At 37.9% G+C, this 8,818-nt stretch overlaps 1 protein-coding gene across 4 annotated transcripts in view; it reads left to right on the top strand.

The window, feature by feature from the left end:
* Window positions 1-408: 408 nt before the first annotated feature.
* Window positions 409-8,818, top strand: part of CSGALNACT1 (chondroitin sulfate N-acetylgalactosaminyltransferase 1) — a 42,279-nt gene continuing 33,869 nt past the window's right edge. For 2 of the 4 annotated variants that reach the window (XM_083860985.1, XM_083860986.1), the window contains exons 1-2: window positions 409-834; window positions 1,319-1,387. The gene's annotated coding sequence lies outside the window, so the exon portion shown is untranslated. The other 2 variants (XM_083860987.1, XM_083860988.1) reach the window with 2 other exon arrangements.

The following is an 8,818-nucleotide window of genomic DNA, read 5'->3' as shown; positions in this document are numbered from 1 at the left end:
GATCCCACGTAGCTGCAGTCTCTGGTGGCTCTCTGAGCTCTCTGCACTACACACAAAGCTAGGCAGCAGCACACGATTACTGAGTTCCTTTAATCAGAGAGCACTGCTGGGGCTACAACGTCCCAATAGAATTGCATTAGAGGTTTTCTCTCTAAGTACTGTGCCTTTCAGTATTGCTTTCCGACGGCACACTGAATGATCTAAGTGGGGAAGGGAGTTTTAGCAAGCAGTCAGTCATCAATAGCATCCTGCTCTTAAGCCAAGGTAATGATGGCTGGTTTAAGTGAGCCTGCATTTTCCCCAAGAGTGTGCAGGTCATTTTCCCCAAGTGTGTGTGCTCCCTGAATGCAGGTATGTATATGTGTGCAATTGCCCTCATCATGTGCAGCCAAGCCAGGAGAACACTATGTTTATAGAAACTGTCCTTAAGAGCGATTGCCTCTTGAAGGAGTAGAGCCCATATAAGAGGAGTGGGACCGTCTCCAGCCAGCCCTGGGAGACGATGCTGAGAGCATATTGAAAAGCTGTCTTCAGCAAAAGCTTGCCAGTTTAACAACTCTGTTCACTGTTCCTATTGCACAGTGGGCTCTTTGACGCAACAGAAAGAGCTGCCTTTTTTTTTTTTTTTTTTTTTTTTTTTTTTTTTTTTTTTTTTTTTTTTGCTTCCTCTTAAATCCGCCTGGCCAATTTAAAGCTTGTGGATATTTCTTCCCCCTCGGGGAAAGCTTATATGAGGATTTTCTTTTTTAACAGTTCATTCCGTGAAACCATTTTTTTTTTTTCCTTGATTCCTGTTAGAAAATGTTGGAGCTGAACATAAGGCTTTCATTGCAGGTCAGTGACTGAACTCTTGACCATAGCATTTAACATTTGAGTGTCGCTTTAGTAAGCACTGTGGTTTGGGAGGAAAAAGCGAGTTAATAAGGCTGTATCGTGTGAGCCCATGTGTTCCTACTACTGGAATAGAAATCTTTTTACGTCTTCAGCGTCTGAGTTCTGTGTGGATGAATTTACAGTCTTCCTTTTGTAGACAAATGTACTGAATTAATATTTTAGTGAGAACTGAGGTAATATCACAATTAAGTCTATATTATCTAATTCCTGAATGTCTCTACCCCCTTAAAATGCAATAAATCATACAGTGAATTTCAAATATAAAGTTCTTATCTTTTTATTTTGCAAGGATTTCTTTTTGAGTTTTAATCTTTTATTTCTTTTTTACTTCTTTTCTGCACACTTTACTGGGAAGCGTGTTATTGCTGGGCACATGCTCTCTGCAGGGAAGATAGTTATTTGCCATTTTTTATTTCTTCTCTAGATTGCTATCAAGGGAACTACAAAAGGATGTAGGCATATTGTTAATGTCTCTCTTCAAGCTGTTTGTGAGGTAAGACAATTTTTTATCCTTATCTTTGAAATTAAAATACGAAAAAGATGCAGTATTTATTTTCTTAATAGTTACTATGATTATGCTGTTGCTATTTGGTTTTCTTATTGATAAAATATGTTTATACTTGTCACAAAACTGTCCCTTGTCTATGTAACACTTAAAATCCTGTATTTTATTTCAACAATAACTACCGCATATCTGCGTGTTATCAGCTTGTGTTCTCTGGATCAATGAAGACCATTCTTTGTAATTGGTTTGGTTTTGTCCTCTATGCTTATCACATTGTGTGGGAGTGAGAGGATTTCTTGCCCTGGGTGGGCAATTCTTATGCAAACTTTGTAAAACTGAGTTTCAAATTGTTTCCATTGTGAATCACTTTCCTTGTGAGAGGATGACTTTTATGGTAATGTTTAACTTGAGCAGAATTGTTATCAAACATATACAAGGTATTTTTTGTGTATTCTTTTTTGAGAGCAATCTAAATAAAATAGTTATTCACGTCAAGCTGTTTACTTCCTTGTCTACTTAATGTTGCTTCTTAGAGGAAGTATATAGCTTTAAAAAGTTGAATCATTATCTATGAGCATCAGAATAGCTGAAAGGTGTCACTGCAACATTGCCCAATGCAATTGCATTGAAAATGGATTTGTGTGGGAAACCACTGTCGGTGGATTATGATTAACGCACAGGGGATTAGAGAATACTACTTCTTGTTCATATTTCTTTTCAAGCAATTTAAGAGCTTGCCATTCAAGAGATGTTAATTTATTTTTTTTTCTGTGTCATGGTTACAGTATTTATAATTCAAGATTTTCGTTCATGCTTTCTGTAATTTTCTCATTATTTAAATCAATCCATCTGAATATTTGGGGCATCTCTTACAAGGGGAGTCTGCATCTTTCAAGGCGGACATGCTGTACTGCATGTCCAGAAACACTTTTTATTTAGCAAAATGTTTTAAATCTGTCTTGTTTGGCTCCTTACATTTCTGAAGCTGTTTGCTGTTTGAATTCCACCTAGTGTTAGCTCCATTCCAAAGTATCCTTTAACAGTTTGTTGAGAAGTTTTTTACTTGGGATAGGATAAGGAATGATAGAGGGTAGAGTTAAAAAGTTACAGTAAACTATTTTTAATTTTATAGAACAAAAGTATTTACTATAAGCATTTACAATACATAAATTAATAAATTGATTCTAAGGTGGTTTAAAACCCATTGAGGCTTAACTTTCTTTAATCAACATTACACCAAATCTTACTATTTTCTGTCATCTTATTTTTTGGAGTTATAAATTCATATCCTGTCAGAGTGCAAATACACACTTTATGTCTGCAACCTGTTTTCTACTTTCAAGAAAAATTGTCCCTTATTTCCTGTTGTTAAAGTTATGTCAAGTTGAATATTCCTTAAAAAACTTAAAATTAAGATGTATAATAAAGTAATGCAATCTTTATATAACATGTTTTCTGAAACTTTTTCTGAACAAATTAGATAACATCTCTGATCCACCATCACTGGCAGAGGGTGTATTGGGCTGCCCCCCTTCCCTTCTGATCTCTAGTTTGTGTGGTAGCCAGTCCTACTTTTCAAAGACAATCTTATTGGAACCCCACCATGATGGGGTGACATTTCTATGGACATTACTTTGCCAGAAAACCTGAATGGGGAAGGTAGATAAGTAATGTGGGTGGCTTGGTGTGTTCTTTGGGATCTTTGGAGTTGATGCAATATCTTTCTGGATTCCATCCCAACAGTTACTGGAAGGTATTTGTTTTTCCTGATGTTTGTGGTGTCATCTTTCTACCTAGTCAATGTAGCAGAGCTCATGGTTTGCTCTATTTCTCCCGCATGCCCTGAACTGGGTTCCCATTACTGGTTAACTGGGTGCTTGTTTTCTTACCCTTTGTGACCTGGTCTGTGTCTTGCCATGGCCTTAGTAAGGTGTTGTAGTTTTCTAGGGAAATGGTTGCTCCCTCCTGACCCTGTGGACTCCCTTACCACTTGGAGTGATCCTTACTTCCTTCTTTGACCTCATTGGCTGTGGTCCAGCTATCTCACCTCTGAGCTGGGAGACTATAAATTGTCTCCCCTTCCTTTGTTCGCTCTCTTTCCCCCCTGGAAACTCGAAGAATAAATGCCTGGGACAAATGTCCTGGGGAAAGAGCCTCTTCTTCTGAGATATCTCACCTCGTCCTTGATATAATTCTCTCCAAATCCTCCTAATAACTGAGCTAGTTAAAAGCCCCCAGGAGGAGGGCAGGAGAGAGAATATATCAGTAAGGAAAGGCTAGTTGGTCTAAAGCAGGCACAAGTCAAGCCAGGTTAAGAGGAAGTGCGCTATGAACTTTTGTTTGTAATAGTTAAGATCAGCAATGCACTTAGAAACACTTACAAAAGATATAGACAAAAAAATAAAGCAAAAATACTGAATCTGTTTATACCTAGCTTCTATTTTCTTTCACCCTGTCCTATTGACTTCATCCTCTTCTGACAAAATTTTCTTGTTTGGAGATAGCTTACCTTTCAGGTCACATCTACTGGAAAAAGCCTGCTCACAAGCCTCCATCAGTTAGTTATCCTCTGGTGAGAGAAAGCTCTGTCATACTGCATCTTTGGCCACACCAGCATACCTCAGGTCATTTTCTGATTTTTGAAAAAACTCTCATTTTTTATTCAGTTGCACTACGAAAGTTTTCAGACAGTGCAGTGTTAATCTTTCATCCCCAAACCATTTCATTTGTGTCTATCCGGATAAAATGTCATCACTGTTCTTAATGACTTCCTTGTTAGAGACTCACAGATACCTTTATTAGTGTGTTACTTTCTTATACTTGACTGGTTAGTCAAAACAAGAGTAAATGTCTTCACCTCCCTTTGGGGCTTAGTTTTCAGAAAAAATGTCTTCATGGTGAGCTGTATTCCTCTACCAATGAGCAAGTTAATATATTCAGTGTTGTGCAGAGCTCCATCTTTCTTCTGACATGGAGACAGAAAGTTGATTGTCAGAAGATAGCAGAGAGCTGTGTGGTTTTTTTTTGTTTTTAAGGTACCTCAGTTTTAGAGTGGTTACAGTTCTGGATTCTGTTTTCAAGTTCATCATCAACAAGTTTTTGTGTTTTAGGCTAAACTGTACTATGCTAGCCCTGTTCCATGCCACTGGAAATGTTCCTAAGAGTACATTGGCATTAAACATTGTTTAAGGATCATCTAGTTCCAGCCCCCCTGCAATAGGCAGGGACACTTTCCACTAGGTCAGGTTGCATTGTCCTGATAACAGAGAAATGTTACTCAGTCACTTGAACATGGGCATCATCCTCCTAAAGTAACACAACAGTGATAGAAACTCTACTGAAGTTAGATCATCGGAACTTTTTTTCCTTTTTCCTCTCCATTGTGTGTCTGACAGTAGTTTGGCAATTTACTGGCAAGAAGACATGGAACAATATGCACTCCAACAACCTTGGAACAGTGTGCAGATAGCCCTTGGGAATTGTTTCTACTGGAGATACTTGAGACAGCATGAGGTTTCTGGCTTGCTATTTCTTAAAATATTTTTTTTTTTTTATTGCTGAGGCTATAAATAGTTGACAGTTCTTAAATTGAATAATCCAAACTTCCTTTCCAGGATAAGAAACTGGATCAAGATTTTCAAAGTCGAAAGTCTGCAGCCCAATATATCTATTAATTATCTGCTTATAATGTTGCTTAGATTTTGAGGTAATTCTGTTATTGTTCCTGTTTTGTGTATGGTGAAAAGACTCATATGGAATTTTGCCAGTGGGCCAGTGGCAAAACCAAAAGCTGGACTTAAATGTCCTGCATTTAATGTCAGAGTTTTGCCTACTAGATTATCTTTTATTGTATAGCCATACTTAGAAATTAGAATTACTTAGTTTTCAAACCAGTTGAGTGATCTGTAACTCCACCTGGTATACTAAGAGATCATTTCTTTTGAAAGTTGGCTTAATAAAGAATTACAGGCCAAAATGTTTAAACCACAGGAATGATTGAATATACAAAGGCTTCCCAGGCACATGCACCAAGGCAGAGAGCTTCAGAGACTTTCATGTTACCCAGACCAGTACTGACAGTAACTGGTTTGTGTTGCACACATCTTTTCTGGGATGTGAATGGTTAAAGGTAAGAAGATGTCACCTGTGCTGCCATTACTGCTACCAAGGTGGTACTTCAATTGCATCTGGAAGGCCAGAACATTTCAGTCTTAAAAGCAGGATTTTAGTACTTGTATAATTTTAAGATTTTTTTTATTCAGCATTTTCCCCAATGAATTGATTTCATAGAAGGTAGTTGTGAAAGTGCTAGCCATGATCATTACAGAGTTAGAAATAACTACAGGGATCAATGATAATCACTCAGGGAACCAACTGGCTTCTAGTTTTGAAAGGTGCATTGGGTTTATTTTTATTTTTTAGCTTTTGTAGCCAGTCACCCAACCCCTGATAGGACAGTTAGATTTCAGCTTGCCCAGACCAGAGTATGTCTATATTTGGGTTCTTTGCATTCATGTATACTACAACTGATATTTTCATTAATATTTAGAATGACCACGTATGTACCGACTTCCTTCACAGAAGGAAACTTTGAGTTTTATTGTTTTTGAAAGGAGGAGCTTTACATCAAATAGTCTTTCCCATGTGTGCTTTTATATGGAGCCAGTATTTTAGAAAAGCATTCCTCTTCAGTTAGAATAGTCTGAAAATAGAGGTAACGGGTTTGAAGCACCCTTTGTAAGGAAACTTTGTTTTGTTTTATTTGTGAGAAGGTGTAGTCTCTTGATTTCAGGGAATAAATTTTAAATAAACTTTGGGAAAACTTGTAAAAAACTATTAGCAAAATATACAGTGGTGTGTATCATGAATCATGTTACTTGCACTGTTTTTTTCTCATCATACTGCTATTAAGTAAAAAATCAATCTGAAGGGAATATGTAACACATCATAATGTTACCTCTAATCCTAGCAAATTTAAACAGAAATATTTTAGATTAATGAAATTACTGTGAAAGTAGTGGTTGCTAGCTTAGAAACTGATACAGGGATTTGTTTCAGCCACAAAGATAGAAAACATGCCACTGATCTTTCAATTTACAGGATAGTGTATGGTGATTTTACGAGATAAAAGTCAGTGGTGAAGTTTTCTGATGCTTAATTGAACCATGTATATAAATTTATGAATTAATAAGCTATTCCAAAAATATAACGGCTTTTTCTGAAAATTGCTCAGGAAATGAAAAGCACTTATGTAATGTTAAAGGAATGAAAGGAAAATTTTGTAGCATTAGAGAAAGGAAAATAAAACTTCACTCTAAAATCCTTAGGAACTAACTACACTAAGAAACTAGATCTCTGCAAATGGAAGGTACATGAAAAACTGTTTTGAGAGTGTTTCTCAGAGCCTCTTAAAAGCATTGTCATGTATTGGAAACCCTAGTTTTCAGATGGGGACAAAAAAATGTTTAGAATTCTATGCGCATGGATGTTTGCATTTGTCCAGTGTGGTTTACACTTCATTTTTCTTCCTTGCTACTGGATCTGCCTTTTGCTGTGACAGCCAAGTAGAAGAAGCTGAAGAAAGTTGCTGTTAACATACATTGTTTGCCAGAAATTCCAGGGAGTGGCAGGAGATACAGAATTCTGTGGGGCGCCTGGATGTGCTGTGTATTCCAGCTGCAGGAGTATGTGGGAAGCAGAGCACTTCAATTTCACCAAAGCACCTCTTATACTGCAGTGCTGGCCCTTCCTGGTTAGCACAGGTGGGCAAGTGAGCCACGTCCAAGGAAAATGTAAGCTTTTTTTAGAGATTTTACAGATGTATGTGACAGAGTTTTTCCAGTAAATTCAGGAGTGTAATTTTCTTACTTTCTTTGCAGTTCATCTGGTTGAGTTGGTGAAAATGGGCTCATCTGGTGGTAAAGCTTTTTGGTTTTTGTAGGGTACTTGTCCATTTCACGCACTCTGTTTAGAATCTTTTGGGCTATTAACTACTACTAAGAGCTTCAGAGCCCAAGTAAAAAAACTTGTCTGTCAACTACTTAGTAATCTTATAAACCTATTAACTGTCAAGAGCAAAAGAGACACAAAGGTGTAGATTGGAGTTATAAAATAGGATTTAGAATAAAATCTCAGTTTTACCTATTTCTTAGGAGAAAGGAGCCTGTAAATGCATTTGAAAAGGCTTTGCATCTCTGCTGAAACCCTCTGGCATTTTATTGAGGTAATCTTCATTTGTTTTCTAACCTTTATCACTGATATCAAGGATTTTTCACTTGTTTAATATTACACTCTGATTTCACTTTCATGCAACTCCAGCATGCCCTTTATGTGGGTCACATATTCCTCATCCTCCTCTATATTGGTCTAGGATTTCCAACTATTTCCATATTCATGCAGCTCAGTCACTACACAGCCAATTGAAACAGGCAGGCTGCTCAATGTCTTTTCCACTCCAGGAGTAATTTGATCAGGGAGTGACTGCATTATTTTTTTAGAGAGCTGAACTGTGCATGCCAGGTGATCTGCAGCAGAGAACAGCATCATTATGAAAAGGCTTAGACGTTCCATGCCGTTTGTGCTTCTGCGACTTGTAGTGCAGCTAACGGTACCGTCCTGATGTTTTTTCTCATATGCATGATTCAAATGTAGTCAGTTAAAGGAGGCAGAAAATAGGATGGATGAATCAGGGGACTGTGTTTATGTATGAGATTGAGTTTCAAAGATGTTGAGCCTGCGAGATCCTTTATCACTGCCGTTGTTTTACAGAAGTGCTGGTACTCATAGAGCAGATTAAATGTGTTTCTTTAGTTTCCCTCTGAAGTTCCATCCTAGAGTTAAAAAATCTTACATGGAATTTTGATATTGGTACATTCCCACATAAATATTTCAACTTGCATAAAGTGGCAAAGGAGAGATTTGGTTGTGAGGGAAAAGTCGTCAGGGAGTCCTTGCATCCATTATGATCTTCATCTGAGCTGATTAATGTGCTCAGACAACCAGAGGGAAGAGGTAAGCCTTGGCTGTCACAGGTACCTTAGATCCATGAGAATTTCCTTCCACTGGGAAGAGCGAAATGGATATCTCTTGCTATCAAAGGGAGTCCAAGGGTAGGGTAAGCTCTTTTCCAGAGCTACCAAGGAAAGAGAGAAGGTGTGGGTGGGGCAGATCACAGTTCTGGTGTCACAAATAGCTGGGTTGTGTCAATTTCTTGCTGTTGGGGACTATTATTCAGATGAACATCAGGTACAGGTGACAGCTACATTTTTCTTTGGAGTCCCTGGACTGGATGACAAGCTTGTGGGTGTGATTTCATGCTGGAAGAATGGCATAGGTGAGGTGAGCATTGCTTTGGGAGTGCCACTGCAAAACTGTCCTGAGGTCCCCTTCCCACCTGGTATTCTATGATTATATGATATT

Source organism: Zosterops lateralis, assembly GCF_965231275.1.
Source record: "Zosterops lateralis genome assembly, chromosome: 5".
NCBI classification, from domain to species: domain Eukaryota; kingdom Metazoa; phylum Chordata; class Aves; order Passeriformes; family Zosteropidae; genus Zosterops; species Zosterops lateralis.
The sequence above is the reverse complement of the archived record's forward strand: the minus strand, read 5'-3'. Positions and strand labels throughout refer to the sequence as shown.